We start from the raw sequence: 16038 nt of genomic DNA, 5'->3' as shown, positions 1-16038 counted from the left end.
AGTGCAGGCTGCAGTGCCTGGCGCTGGCCACCGGAGGGCGCTGCAACTTGTTTACTGCAGCGTGGACAACAATGGGCTCCTTCTGCAGGATCCGGGGGGGGAAAAGTCAGAGGAGGGGGCTGGTGAAGGGGGTTGTTTGCCACTTCTTGGACTCTGTTTTGCATGGTGTGTATATTATCCGAGCCCTGTGCACAGCCTCCCCTTGCTACATTCTTTCACACAGCTTCCTTGGCGTGGGGAGGGGGCAGAGTTAAAAGCCCCACCCCTTAGGCTGTTTTGGGTTATTTTTGTAGTTACAACCGCATTTCTGCTCGTTTCCTGGGCTCCCCGCGGATCGCATAATGTTAGAACAGATATTTTTAAAATGTCGTTTTAATCTATCGATAGGTTCATATTTAATCAGCTGCCGATCGCCGCCCCAGGACTTTAGGCAACAGCCTTTTCTTTGTTGGCCGTCTGACAGCAACTAAAACCTTTAGACGTTTGCGGGATCTTTTTTTTGGTGTGACTTTTTACTGTGTGCTATAGCAAAGTGCAATAAACGGATAAACACGAAACGTCAGGATTTCAGTTTTCCCTCATCTGGACCTGCATTCATTTCTATTCTGTTTTCATGTGCCTGTGGTGACACTGCAGGGGGTTCTTTAAACCCTTTACACATGCTCGCTCAAAGTGGGCATTTTGGATACCAGTAGCCTCTTTGGGAGAGCTCTTAGGGACCCCACTACTTGCGGCATTTCACTACACACCACATACACTCAATAACACATGGATAAAATACATTGTCATTTACAGTGCCATTTACAATGCCAATAGCTCTAACTTAAGCAAATGCAAAACTTATTGCATTTCCAATGCTTGTTATGTATCGGCTGTAGTATCGAGCCCTTCCAGGCTTCAGGAACTATAGCATTTATACTGCAGAATTGGTAGAGGGGTGTAAGGAAGGCATCCCAGAAGTCCTAGTCCTCTTTGAATAGATGACCAGGAAGCCCATTCGGGCCTGGAGAAATATCACTTCTTATGGTCTTCAGTATTTTTATCACGCGGCTGTGCCCTCCCGTAGATATAAATGCAGCAGGGCTAGTTGGTTGCGTGGCCCCATTTCTGACATAGAAAGTGTTATGTGAAGTACTGTCTCCTGAGAGTGGTTTAATATTTAAGTAGTCTCTGATGCAGGGTGTTCGATATAGTGGTTGGACATGCTTGATCCATGCATCCGCTGTTACTCCATTTTGTTTATCAGCGCCGTGACATTCAAGAGTATAGATGTACTGCCAGAATTCTGCCTGTCTGCTTTGTTTTAAAAGGATGTGAACGTATACCCATTGCAATTCTTCCTGTTGTTTTCTTATACCGCCATGTGCACATATTGTGTGTTTTCTAGCTATTGTCCACTTGTGACGCAGCTCTTCTCCCCCAGATCATTTATAGAGGTGGGTGGTCTGTCTCAGAGTCCCTTTCCTCTCATTTATCTTTGCACTGTAAGGTTGTTGCTGGCAGCACACCTTTTCATTGAAGACGGAGTGAGTGCAAGATGGCCTGCTTTGGAGCTGTTGGTACAAGTCTGCCACTGTTGATGGCCATTTTGAAAATGTGAGCTCCCCAGTGCTATTGCTGTTATGTTGTTATTTGCTGACAGACAGTTGCTTTTCCATGTGGCCAGGTGCAACGGTGCCGTTCTCTGGTACCTGTACATGAATCCCCCAACTGGCGAATTGGGCTGTTTCTGCTACGATTTTTTGGGAAGGACACTATTTTTTCATGTGGCTATTGTAGATTCTTTCTTTGTATTGCCACTTGTGGGCTTAAATTGTACTCATAGTAGATCGTCTGTTGTGCAGTGTATTAACTCTGGAATGTGTAGTAGGACCTGCAGAATGTTGGCCCTGTTTAGCGTATCCTTGCGTCCTCTGGAAATGAACTATGGAGTGAATACTGTGGTGTTATTCTCTAAGTCTTGTGTTGTGTGTTCCCCAGTCTGAACGTGGGCTGCATTTGTAACCAGAGGTAAACTGTTTGTGATAATTGGGTTAGTGTATGCATTTGGAAGAACATTCCCCCTTGACGAATTATCAATTGAGGGCGATGACCATGCTCTTGTATTAACTGAGTTAGGTGAGGACACTTGTTGAACAGGCGTGTCTAAATGTGATGCAGGGACATTAACCATCCTGCTTTCTGGAAGCGTAGAAACTGTGGTGCAGCTATTCCCTGAAGAGGAGTTAGTCAATCCCTCATCATCAGTACCTGCCGGGGAGCACAATCTTATGCTTTGTTGATGCGTTGAGGCTAGTGTTTCCTGATTAGTACAGGAGCCAGTAGAGGTCCTTGTCGTCTGGAAGATCGGCAACAGCTTCCACAATGTGGTTGCGGTGATTTGAGGTGCAGGTTATGAAACTGCCTTAAGGGTGTTGTTGCTAGGTTCAGGCACATCTGGGCGCATCCGAAGTTCCTCTGAGAGGCTACGGTTTGTGTTATTCTTTGCTTGTTTCTTCAGGCGCTTTTTTGCTCTTCTAGAAATTTGCTTACTGATGGCTGTAGTAGTCACTGTGGGTCGTATGTGGTAATTTCCCCCAAGTGGGACATTGTTAGGGATAGTAAGATTTTTTTTTCTTTGAATACATTTCCTCATTGAGGCCAGCTGTAAGGATGTAGGAGGAGTATCAATGATGTTGATGTTATTGTGTTTAACACCTGCTGTGGCAGGAGTGGGAGAGCCTTCTTCCAAAATTGGGACTGAATACCTGCCTTCTATGTCTGATGCCTGTAAGTCTGCTTTGAATGTTTGCCATAGTTTCAACTCTGTAACCAGAGATGAGAAACTTCTGGAAGCGTACAGAGTTTCTCTATAATGGGAGGGCATGAACAGTTCTCGCTTTGAGGACCGCTTAATGTATCTAATTTTGCCTCTAGTGTGTCGATTTTTGCTATCTTGGTTATGACTGTGGCTATAGCCTGCATGGTGTCCATTTGAAGTTCTAGCTTTTGTGTCTGCCATCAATGTTGTATTTATTGAGGCTAGAAGGGAATTTTGTTGGAGGCAGCCTGGCTGGATCCCATATTTGGCTCTGCAGGTACTGTGTACAATGTCTTGTTCTCCCTCTGTGCTATTGCCATCCGTCCCCGGGGGAGGCAGACTCTGGCTGGAAATATAAGACTGCAGTAAAGGGGACATTTGTGTAGGAAACAAATCGCCATGAAAACAGCTGCCATGCTCCAAAGGGTCTTCAATGTTCTCCGCACTAACATTGGTGACCTGTGGCGAAGTGAGGGCTGATGATATTTCAGTGACCTCAGGTAGCTCAAGGCACGTCTCCATGCCTGAGGAGCGCCGACCAGGCGTCTGGCCTGTCTTGATAGATTGACAGAGAAGTGGGGCTGTCCTTTCTGGGGTTCCCATGTTGTGGGAGTCTTGTTCCTGGTTGGATTCCTCGTAGTACACTAATTGATCACTGTTAGAAATGGGATTTCTGGTTGGCTAGGGCATGCGCCTAAGCCAGGCAGAAACCACCACTCTAGTCAGAGCAAGGAAGTTACATGCTGAAGATAACCCCTGCTCACCCCCTTGGTGGCTTGGCACGAGTAGTTGGGCTCATCCCAGAGGCAATGTGTAAAGCGTTTGCGTAACACACACACACAGAAGCAACACACCAGGCACACCACAAAAGAAACTCCACACAAGGTTATATAAAAAATAGCCTTTGTATTATCTAAAACACATTAGAATAATAATCACACATATAAACTGTGCCAACTGGCACTAGGTAATATTCACAGGGGATTATATACATGACAGGGCCAATCGGGCCACTGTCAGAACCATCACAAAGCACAAGTAGTAAGAATACCACAACCAGTAACTAGTGGCAAAATACTGTACTGAGTGGGATCATATGGTGCATAAACATATTAGGCATACCTCACATCACATTAGACATAAATCATGAACATCATAATAAGGGGTAGCCAGTAACTATTAGCTAGGGCTGCCCCTGGCACAACACATTAAGCCTAAACCTCATTAGTGCACCTTAGGAACTACTAGCCATGTGCACACAGTACTGTAGAATCATTGCTAGAAAAAGTATCACCAAATATGCCTTTACATCGGGGCAATACTATCACGAAAAGTACTTGGCATAGGACGCAAAAATATAATTAGCAGAAAGGCAGGGCAACATCACAACACATCATGCCCCTCTGTCCCTGAGAGCCCCCTGGCCCACAGATCAGCCGTATGCAAGCAAAACCGCAGTCATCTCTCCAAAGTCCAAGGAACCTTCCTGGCCGTGTGGGTACTTCCCCCATAGGAGTGGCGGTGATCCTTTTGACCCCCACTTACCGACACGAGTCATCCTACTACTCCCTTGAGGCAGAGAGAGTAGAAATAATGCCTCCCACAGGTCCGCAACGGGACCTCGACCTACAGACATGGGCCCAACGTCAGATGACCCCTCCCCCACACTTTGCAGGAGTCCCCCCCCACCCCCCAAGTACCACTAGCCTAAGAGGCTGTTTGCTGCAGGCAGCCAGCCTCACCCTCTACCAGGTGGGAAGTTGTGGAAGGGAGCCCGCGAGGCTCCGGTGCAGGCTAGCAAACAAGACTCCTCACCAGGGGCTCCACGTAGCTTCTCTGGTCTTCCCAGACACATGCGGGGCTCTCCTCGCACTTACAGGAGCCCCGCCCACAACCAGGCATCCTGCACCTGACTTCCGGCCTTTCCTGCTTCCTCCCTCGCATGCCGGCCCGCCCACGATCAGGCTTTCAGGATGCCTGACTTCTGGTTCTGCGGTTTTCATGGAGTGAAGTCTCCGTTGCTCCTGCTGCCTCCTCTCTAACAGCCACGCATCTCCTCTCTCGTTCGGTGTCCTCCATGGTGCCCAGTAATGATACAGCTACTCTGGCACTGGCCCACTGCTGGGCGGCCACGCCTCCCTCGCTCTCCAGCCACAAGGAGGGGGGCAACGAAGAAAGGATTCTTTCGGGCGGTGCTGCCACAAGCAGCCCACGCTCCTTCGCTCCTTCCACGCTTTTCCCCACAACAGAGGGAAATGTCACTATGCTTCCTGGGGCCAACACCCAGCGCTCCCTTATGCCAAAACGGTGAAGGACAGCACAGTGGCAGAGCCAGGCACACTACTCCCTGGCAAATAGTAGCGCATAGCACCTGGAAACTTCCAGTACGGCAGGGAGTTCCAGGAAAGCCAAAAACACCAGGAAGCTCCAAATAAGCAGAGTATAGCGCTTGGAAGACTCTGATGTCACGGAGTCATCCACAACAGGAGGCCAGCATGCAGGGTCACCTAGCAGAGGGCAGCCCCCTCCAGATACCCAGCAGGCAGTAGCTGAGCCCCACTGCAGTTCCTCCTGTCAGTCCAGCAGCCTGCCGGCCGCAGGCTTCAAGTCAGCACACAGCACACTTTTTCATGGGGTCACAGCCCCAATATTTTTACACCACTTTTGCTTTGTCTGCCCTGACACAGGGCTTGGGGAAATCCAGCCTCAACTGGTTCTAAGAGGTGTGGAGCACTTTGTTTACAGGGCTCTCACCCTTCTTTGTCAGGTTGGAGCTCTGTCAACAGACACACCACAGGGGGACGGAGCCAGCATTCACCTAGGCAGGCACAGACCTGTTCAGGGTCAGGGGACTACTCCTCCCACTACTCCAAATGCAGATCTCCCATTCAGCCTAGCGCTGACTCACCCTGCCCTCCCTGAAGCCACACACACCTCAACAGCCCCTGTCACTCCAAAGCCAGACATGCAATCCACATCAGGCAGGCAGACACAGCACACAGAAATGCCAACTTCTAGAAGTGGCATTCCCAAAATAGTGATTAATAAATCTGTGCACACCATTGCGCAGCATTTATCATTACTGTTCCAACCATACCAAACGACCACGCTGCTCCTCTCATATCAGGAATTACCACTGAAACTCTTATCAGGGAATCCCCAATGCATTCCTATGGGAGGGTAGCCTCACAGAAGTGAGAAACCAAAAATGGCGGTTTGTCACTACCAGGCCATGTCACACACTTAAGGTACATGTCCTACCTTCTACCTACAATGCACCCTGCCCATAGGGCTAGCTAAGGCCTACCTTAGGGGTGACTGATATGCAGTAAAAGGGGGGGTCACAGACATGGCACACACTTTAGGTGCCACATCACAGCGGCAGTAACACTGTGTGCACAGGCCCTGCAATGGCAGAGGCCTGAGACAGGCTTGAAAGGCTACTTTGGTGGGGGACTGACAGGTAAATTAAATATGCCAAACAGGTGTAGACCAATCTTACCATGTTTACCACAGAGAGCACACACACTTTACACTGGACAGCAGTGCTAAAGTGCCCAGAGTCCTAAAACCACTAACACCATGTCAGAAAAAAGACTAGGAGGAAAGCGAAAAGTTCAGGGATGACCCTGCAAAAAGGGCCAAGTCCAACATTCACCCAGAACATCTGATGTAGGACGAGGGATTGTAAATTGTTCATCCAGGTTTCCCTCAGTATATGCCCTGTTTGAAGTGGGTATGCACTGTTCGAAGTGGGTGCTAGTGTAAAGTACCTGCATATTTAAGCTGAGTGTGGAATTAGAGACAGTACAGGGACTGGTTCATTTAGAAGTTGAGTATCGTTGGGTGGTCCACATGTAGCATGAATTTTTAGGTGGAGCTCTTTTTACTATCCTCCTTTTTGTCATTATTGACCCCTGCCAAAAGTTAGACAAACTGTTTATCTTGGAGAATAGCTTATATTGTAGCCTAAAAGGTATCTTATAGGGGAGTTTCCAGCTAAGTTGGAGGTGCCTACTTTTCTTATGGTGAGTGAAGGGGCCTCCTCTTTTTACGTGCTTTACCCCGCTGCATTGAGGCAGAAATCAGTTGTTAGCGCCCGGGGCTGGAGTTTTTCCAGAGCTTCAGTTCCTTTGCTTCCCCCTTAATGAGGTTTGTCTGTCCCCACCGTGAAAATACATTTTAACTGGCTGGAAATGAGCTGTTGCAGTTTTCTTCAAACCGCCACTTCTCAAAACAGGCTGGCCACGGTTTTTCGCAGAGTAGTTGAATTTGTTTGTGCCCCCCTATATAGTTGCAATAGAGGGGAGTGACAATGTGGGGCCGTTTGCTGGATCCTTGCTGGGACCAATGCATGATTGAGTGTTTTGCTGGAAAGTTTGCCCCAATGGTCAATTGCTTCAGCGCTGAAGGGGTTGCAGACAGCAGAGGCAGGGAGCTCACCTGGTCCACAAGCTGCATCCAGACCTGGCTGGGCCGCCTCCATGGGCTAGGGCTCTACCTGGGACTCAGCCCATGCTACGGGATCTAAACCTGCTGCTACCTTGCCGCAGACCCCCCTTCCAGCATTCTTTTCCCAAAATCTAGGTCCGGGGTCTTGGTCCCTGCTGCCTGCCCCCTGTGACCGGCTGCCGGCAATCCAGGCAGTGCAGTGGTGAACCCGGTGCAGGTTTGTTGCCAAGGTAGCGGGGTTGTAGAAAAAGTCCGCGGCAGAAGAAAGCCGGGGCGGAGCTGAACCAGGCGGGGCCAGCGAGCAAGTTACACATGTAGGGCCACCGCGGTGGCTTACTCTTGCTCAGGTAGAGGTAGGGACAGGTGGTAAAGTCAGTGGAGTTGGGGCACCAGGGACCATTGAGCGCCGTAGAGGGCCTACTGCTGTCCTCCCCCAGCCCCTGCCAGAAAAGACTACATGCAGCCAGGTTACCCGGTCGCAATTCACAACAGGTTGCAGCTCACAGGTTCGTGACTCGCCAAGCTCCTGCCAAGTACCAGCCGTGGTTTCCTGCGGCGTTGTTGGAACCGGCCACATCCTGTGTCCTGCGCTCCGCATCGCTCACATGCTGAACTGCTCAACTTTTCCCAATAATAATATGTGTTTAGCTTATATTGCTGCTGTCTGATTTGTACCTGTTCTCTGAGGTGGAGAAACTTGCACTGCAGCTGCCCCAATATCTTGCTTCTGTGCCTGGGGTAGGCTTGCCCTGCTGCTCCTGTGCTGCACCGTTTTAGGCTGTGCCTCAGACATTTTTTGTAGCTCACAGTGTGGGGTTAGAGGCTACTCATTACTTACCAATGCCTAGCTTCGTTGTTGCCCTCATTTGTTTACTTTTTTTTATTTGTTATTTTATGCAGATTTATATAGCGCAAACTCAACGTACATGAGCACTGGGACTAAGTGATTTGCCCAGAATCACAGGATGTGGACGCGACCCCGAGGCTCGAACCTTGGTTTCCACATCCAAGTCGGTATTCTAGCCGGCGGACCACATCCTCTCCTCAAAATGCTTCAAATTTGCTAAAGCGTGTAAACTGCAATGCCTCATCTTTGGTTTGCCCCTCCTCTAGAGTTTAGACCCATTACTTGTGTCCTTCCACCGCTTTATTTTCAGGCACTACTTTTTTCCTTTTGTTTAAGCACTCTAAGAGAGTGTGATTTTTTTCCTTCTGTCTCCCTCATGTACCTCTGCCCCCTCCGCCACGCTCGGAATGTGCTTCCTTGTGTGCTTATCCCACCACTGTGTTGTTTTTTCATATGTGTATGTACTCCTCCCACTTCTGTGTTGAGCTCTGTTGTTCGTTTCCCCCAGGTTTCTCTCTGTTTGCTTCATCTCCGTGTTCCTTCCCGTGCCTTAATGTTGCTTTGCCACTCCTGTGCCCTCGCATTGGTTCACCCTCCCTTCCTGTTTCTTCCTCTCCTCTGTGTTGCTTTACTCCCCCACCCCTTTGAACCCTCTCCTTGCTTCCCCCTCTAACCAAGGATGCTTAGCGTGCCTCCTCTTTTTGCTTCCACCCTTTCACGTTGACCCCCCTCCTCTCTCAGTGTTGCCGCACCTTCATTGCTTCCTCCTCCCCGTGTTGGTTCACACCACCCGCACCGCTTTTCCGGCAAATAGAAAAGAAGTGCTTCATCATCTTGTAGGTGCGCGCACGCATCCCGCACGCGCCCGCAGAATGACGCGGCCGGCTGCGTATGTTTTTTTTTCTCCTCTGTAGAGCAGACCTAGAACCACCGACGAAGCCAAAAGATCCCAAAGGCGTGAGTTATTGGCTTTGTCAATGTGCATGTTTGTGATTCATCCCATGCGGTCCCTGTTTTATGAGTGCGATGAAGCTTGCACTGCTGCTCCTCGTGCTTTTTAGGTCTCGGCTCGAAGGCTGCGCTTGCGCAGTCTCGATCCGAGATTTAATGACTTGGAGAAGAGGGGCTTGAACCCGCCCCTCTTCTCCCCTGTTCTCCATTGGCTGGCCTCTTCAATGCTGGCCAGCCATTGGAGAAGAGGTCCCGTCACTCCGATCAGGCCCCGTCCTTTTCGGATCGGGGGGCGTGTTTTTTGCAGAATGTCTAATTATCTCCTCCAGCCAATGGCAAGAGGAGATAACAGCAAAACACGCCCCCGAATCCGAAAAGGACGCTGCCTTTCTCCGAGGCATTTCTGCTTCGCCTCGGAGAAAGGCGGTGGTGTCTGGGGGGAAGCAGATTGGGAGAGAGGCAAGCAGATCGAGAAAGAAAGATGTATGTATAAAATAAATAAATTTTAAAAATGTGCATGGCTTACTGGGGTTGGGACAATGAAAAAAACGCACCAATACACAAAGAGGGGACAAAACATGGGGGAAGAGCACCATCTCCAGAGCAATGTTGGGCAATTTTCCGACCAACAAGTATCCACACATTTTCAAAGCCCGAGTATTCTAAGTAAACTTTTACAATAATACCAGTGGGACACATTGCTTCTTTAGTTCATGCAGTTTGCTTTACTAGTGATCCGGGTTTGCCTGTCTATTAATATGTGCATTGGATGGTTTCTAAAACAGTGAGAAGTGCAATATTGCAAAATAAGAAGAACCTGCCCGTGAAAGTGCGTTCTCAGAATACAATGATTACTAAAACATCTAGGCTAGTAGCGGACACCTCCCCAGTAAACTAATCTCGGCATTGAAGCCAAACATAGCCGCGTCCCACGCTATCAAGACAGATCCCAGCATGCCCCCAATCTGCTCTGAAGTCTGCTGCGTCACACCCCCGGCTCTCAGATGAGCTGCGTGTGCTATCTATGACTAACCCAGCGCTTCCCAGCTGAGCCAGGAAAACAGGCAGCAGTTTCGCATAACCAGCAATAGGCTTTTCAGAAGAAACATGACTAACTGCCCGCTGACAAGTACGGCATCTTAAGTAACTACATGGAGGTTCAACCGAAACCAGCAAGGAGTACAGTATTTGAGTAAGGGGGGTGGGGGGGGGGGGAGTATGCCTCCAGGAAACTGACACCATAGGAACTTGCGCCGAGAAATCGGCTGCTGCTGTGATAACTAGATCAATGTTACGCATATTAGCTTTTCGAAGACCAGAAAAACTCCGGAATGCCCATGCTTTTTCTGTTTTCTTGCTAGTTTTCCCTCGTTTTTAAAATTTTTCAACATGGGATGCGGGCTTTTTAAAGTGCTGTGTATGTCATCACTACTCACCATCCCCTCCTTTATTGGTATTTTAAAATGGCATCCTCAGTACGCTTTACAGCACCAAGATGTAAACAAAGAGGCCTGTCTGTCTCCCGGGCAACCGCCTTCCGCCTGTCACTCAGGTCCGGAGCCGTGAGCCAGCACAGTCCTCACCGGCACAGCCGATGAAAGCACGGGGTGATTACTCATTGTCAAGTGACAACAAGGCTCTGAAAGAAAACTTTCTGGTTTTCTCTCAAATGCTTGTGGCCTGTGCGGGACCGTTACATACACTGGTTACCCCATCCTGTAGCGAGATTTCTGATCCTGCCCATTGACATTAAAACACCTGTGGGCCAATGAATTGTTTTTTCTTATAATCACGCAAATGTTACTTCCGTTGCTCCGCATATCACTGAGGACACGTTGAAAACCCACTTTTGGACGATAGGCTTCCACCTGCGTTTTTTTTTTTAAAAGCTGAAGCAATTGAAAACGTGCATTTGGAAGCAAACAGTGTTTATTGGCAACTGAAAATACACGTTTTTAGCTACATGTTTTAAAAACAAAAACATAAACAAAAATAATGTCATGAGCAATGCCAATAGCTCTAACTTTACCAATGCCGAGACCATTGCATTGTAAATGCTTGTTCTGTTCGCTAAGAGAGGGAAGCTTCCTCTGCTTAGCAAAAACCGGTAGCCATTTTTCTATTCAAAAGGCAAGATTATTTATATTGCCCGTGTTTATTTTTATTGCATTTTGACATGCCTATTCCTGTGTTGATAAAGGGGGAAACAATACATTAAGCTCCAGAAAGCGAAGGATAAATGGACAGATAAGTTCTCAATGTAAAAGATAAAAATAAAAAAATGCTACTGTATCCACTATAAGGCGTTAGAGAAAAAGTAAGCATAACAGTTATCAGGAACACACTGCCCTCCTATTTTTTTTTTTAGGAATTAAATGCAATTTCAATTTGTAACACAGATGGAAAGATGCACCCAGGCAGAATATTCATCTACTAGCAGTAACATGAATCCTTGTACCCTCATATATAACAGACCAACGGAAGGGGCTACATTTATCATTAAACATTAGTTACTGTCGAAATCATGCATCTAGTTAACAATGAAAGTAAGTGGGGGTTTTCTAACCTACCATGCCCCGATCTAACCTCTTAGCAAAATCGATTATTGGACGTATATAATTATCCATAAAAACTAACTTGCTCCACCGTACTTATGTATTTGGAAAAAAACAAAGCACCGCATGCCACAACATAAAGAGAGAATTCTGTATTTACGTTTGTCAGTGTGGCGTGTCCCGTACCAGAGCCCGCTGATCTTTATCGTGGTGAGGTCAGTCTGACAAATAAACAATCGCAACTTGACACATTGATCGGATTCCCTTCGGGACCGAGATGGGGCGGGGTCGGTGAGGCTGCCTGTCGTCCTAATTGAGATGCCGCCGGTAGCGTTTGTCGACCTGTTTTAATAATGGATGCGTGCTCGTCGTCTCCATGGCAACGCCAACGAGATGCAAGTGCACGCGCTCTAGAGCCCGAGGATCATCTCATCGACAGCCATGAACAGATTCGCGGACTAGCTTGCCCTCTCAGTTGGCCCCTTTAATGTGGACGCAGATCTCAAAAAAAGCACCGTGGAGCAAGCAGGGCCAGCGTTAAACTGCGGGAGGTAAATGCAGAGAAAAAATAGCGGGGTTTTTGAAGTAAATATATTTGCTCTCATTGGATGAAAAACGGGGGTTAATAAATGACAATCAGAACAAGCTAGGGCCACTTAACCAGTATAGTTTACTTTTCGTCTTCACTGTTCTGAAAAATAAATCATGCTGCCTACTGAGTGCATCTGAGATTTCAGAGACAGTCCCTGGTGACAGATGAATGCCCAAGTGGGCTAGCTGCGTCGAAAGTCAACAACACATACCTGGAGGTAGCGAACATTAAGATTGTCCTCACTTGTCTGAAGAAAATTCATAATTTTATGACAGAAGCATTTTAGATGTCACAACTATTCTTTTTACTTAGACAGGCGGTATCGAGGATAGGATTATTGGGGTGCCTAATTTTCCCGACTGTGCGTAAATTTGCCCTAATGTCCGGTGTTGGTGACTGATGTTTTAGCGAACGGCATTTGTCAGTAATCCAGCCTTTCAGCTAAATGACATAATGTACACATTTGAGATTCCCCAGCTGAAGTGAAAGAGAGGGAGTTTTCTGTGCCGTGTTTCCAAAGGAGAGGCAGACACATAAACAAGAAACATGCCTTATAGCCATAGTGATCTTCCACAAAGAAATGCAAATGTTTGCAACTGGTTAATCTGCATGTCATTGAAATCTATACTTTAGAAGCATTTTTTATCCTCAACTGGAATTTATATGCGCGTGTCGTGGCATCCTAGATTATACTACGTGTAATACACGTTTAAAATAATGACAGTCCTTTCAGGGACCTCCTAGCACTAAAAATACACTTCACACTTCCCTGCTGCACCAAACAGGATTCAATTCTATGGGTCTCTGTTTGTACACATAAACATCTGTAGTGCTCACATTAACCAAGGGACGTTTCATCACATAAATAATGCATTTCCCACTGATTAGTTTAGCTTTCATTTATTTTTCTGTTAAGGTGTGCGTAATTTTATATGTAGTTACTTGATAGTGAAAGATCAACAAAATAGTTAAAGACTATTTTGTGTTTTTTAGCCACACATTTGATTCCGCCTACGCGCTCACTCTCCCTGTCCCCATTGCAGCGTCCATACTTTTTTTAATGCACTTCAACCGCTGCATTGAAAGCTTTGAGATGGGTGGGGCAACAAATTAACAAGGAGAGCTGAGTCAGGGCCTGTGCGCGAGCAGAGCCCTGATATGTTTGCTATGTAAATCATATAACAAACTTCACATAAAATATAAGAAAGTCGCTTCAAAATTCAAAAGAATTGTAGCATTGATGTTAATATGTCACATTATAGTCTTTTAAATCAAATGCAATACGTTTTTGTACAACTGGTATTCAATACTCACACATTTGAAAGTAATTTCATATGGTGAAGTAAAAATATTTGCCTAAGATCGCACAATTTAAGCGGGGAAGCCGCAATTTATCCAGATTTCTCATTTAACTTGGTACAAATCAGCCAGCAAATAGGTATGCATTTGGCTTTCCTTATGTTAAGTCTTTGGTTTTGTTTCTTTGTGCATTTTTGCTGCAGTTTTTATACAGCGTGAACTCAACCCAAAGGTATTGGAGTACTTTGCATGAGCACCACTTACATTACACAAGGTCACATCTATTGTTTATATGCATGGGGTATATAGGTGGTTTGCCAAGAATCACAGGATGTTGAGCCGATGCTAAGACATGAACCTAATTCCCCAGTTCTGAAGTCTGCTGCCCTGGCCCTAACACCACATCCTTGGTAGACGGAGGGAGGCAAGCAGAAGCCACATGTAAGCTTGACTCAATATGGGCACGAGGTTCCAACCAGACCTTGAGCTGAGCCAAAGACAGGCTTGAGCCTGGCTCAAGCTTTCCGTGGCATGCCCACCTCTATAATAGCTATATAATGTCTAAAAATCAGTGATATTAGCATACTGTGTACCACATTCCCACATTTATGGACCTTTTTTATTATTATTGTGTCAGATTAACCTGTGATCTGTATTTATTTATATAACACAGTGCACTACTCATCTTACAGAGAAAAGCTGAGTATGATTCTCTGACAAGAATGACATGGTAAAGGTTATAACGGTTTTGGTCGAAGACTTATCCTGGCCGCCCAGATCTCTTTGAATTTATCAATACTTATCCCCAAAACCGTAATTACTCATGCAGCAATGCTCTGACAACCCACTGTAGAGGTATGTGTGAAGCTGCAGGGCAAATGTTTGATTCATAGTGGGGCCAACCTAGCCTTTAATCCTTCACTGGTGGATACAGTGGTTATCATTCAGTTGAGTAGTAATAACATCTGTTTTATGTTAATAAAAGCTCCTTGTAAAGATTGAGTGTTGTGTGTATTGGATGCAGGGCCAATATTTAAACACATTGTAAGCTTAAACCTTCCTTGACCCTAAACTGTAAATTTCCCCCTCTCCGGGACCCAAATCTACCGCCCTCTTTGGGGCCCTAATCTATCGCCCTCCCAATCCCTCCTTCCGTTTTGGAGAACTGCTTGCTAAAGCCATGGGGCTTCAATATAGTCTCATATGCAGATGACACCCAATTGATGCTAGCCTTCCGCCAATCGGATTACATTATCTAAACAAATTATCAGGGTGGCCTCAAGTCGGTGGTCAATTGGATGCATAACAGTTGCCTTTAGCTGAACTTGGACAATTCAGAGATCCTGGTCTATTGGGATTCTTCCCCTTTGGATGTTAGAAGTCTGTGCCCCAAAGAATTAGGGAAACCTCCAATCGCGACGGTGGTGGCCATATCCCCAGTGAACCTATCCTTTAAGTCGCAAATACAGGCCCTAACGGCAACCTGTTTCTCGGTGTTAATATCTCTAACAAAGACTATTAAGTTTCTGCCCATACATATACAGAAAGACATTGTCTACACTCATAGTACAGCCAGACTTGACTATGGCAGTTCTGAACATTCATAAAAGGCAGTCCATCCTTGATGACCATAAGGCAATGCATTGGCTTCCTGTCAGACAACAAATCAAATTTAGAGCTTTAATGATCACTCACAAAGCACTGCACTAAAAAAGCCCCACTTACCTTCAGGATCGAGTAAAACTGTATGCCCCAAACAGAGCAAGCCGGTCAGCTAACCAGTACCTTCTTTGTATTCCGAAGGTACGAAAGGCCAGAACGAGTGGCAGATCTTTCGTCTTATGGGCAGCCAGGCTGTAGAATGCCTTGCCAAAGAAATTATAGGAAACTAAAATGGGATTGGCATTTAAAACGGGCTTGAAGACCTTCCTTTTTACAGAGATGTAATTGAACGTCAGTTCCATATTGGCTTAGCACCAGGATCCTCCATTTGGGAGCAGCTGTTCACACTCTGCAAATAGATCTACATTTATTAATTCGCTCATTCATTCAGTTCAAGTGCATCAGGACATCTAACCCAGTTCTCTAATAATTGGTCAAGGAAGGAACTTGCAGCTTTCAATGTCATTAGCTCACAATGTTTAAAGATTGAGAAGGACAGGCGCTATTCCCTAACAGACGAATAAATCAGATCTCATCTGAAATGCATCCTAATTGGGGATTGGGGATTTGGCTCTCTAAGTGTCTGTAAAGGGACATAATTTGTGCGCTTAACAAAACGCCTAAATGAATAAAAGAAAATACTGCTGGTTTTCTGACATCCCACCTCTTTTTCTCTTGCATTTTCTTTTGACTTCTCTCTTCTATTTTTATGCACCACTTAGGAAGGGGTGCAGCTCCTGGTGTTGCCCCCATTCAGCCTGTTTGCAGTGGCACTTTTAAGAATCGACCCATTCACACCACTGTCCTACTAGCCACAGGTTGTTTCAGAAGGTTCTGCTCAACCATCAGGTCTCAGTTCCCGTCTGAAGGGGGAACCTGC

General features: G+C 46.5%; 1 protein-coding gene across 4 annotated transcripts in view; it reads left to right on the top strand.

The window, feature by feature from the left end:
• PRNP (prion protein (Kanno blood group)) overlaps positions 1 to 16038 on the top strand; it is a 124761-nt gene that overhangs the window by 100280 nt on the left and 8443 nt on the right. Inside the window, exon 1 of one of the 4 annotated variants that reach the window (XM_085636379.1) lies at positions 12038 to 12156. The exons of the other annotated variants lie outside the window; for them this stretch is intronic. The gene's annotated coding sequence lies outside the window, so the exon portion shown is untranslated. Of the gene's footprint in view, positions 1 to 12037; positions 12157 to 16038 lie in introns of those variants that run through there. 4 annotated transcript variants of the gene reach the window in all.

The sequence above is a fragment of the Triturus cristatus genome, chromosome 11 (assembly GCF_964204655.1).
Source record: "Triturus cristatus chromosome 11, aTriCri1.1, whole genome shotgun sequence".
NCBI lineage: Eukaryota > Metazoa > Chordata > Amphibia > Caudata > Salamandridae > Triturus > Triturus cristatus.
This window is presented reverse-complemented; position numbering and strand designations above follow the sequence as displayed.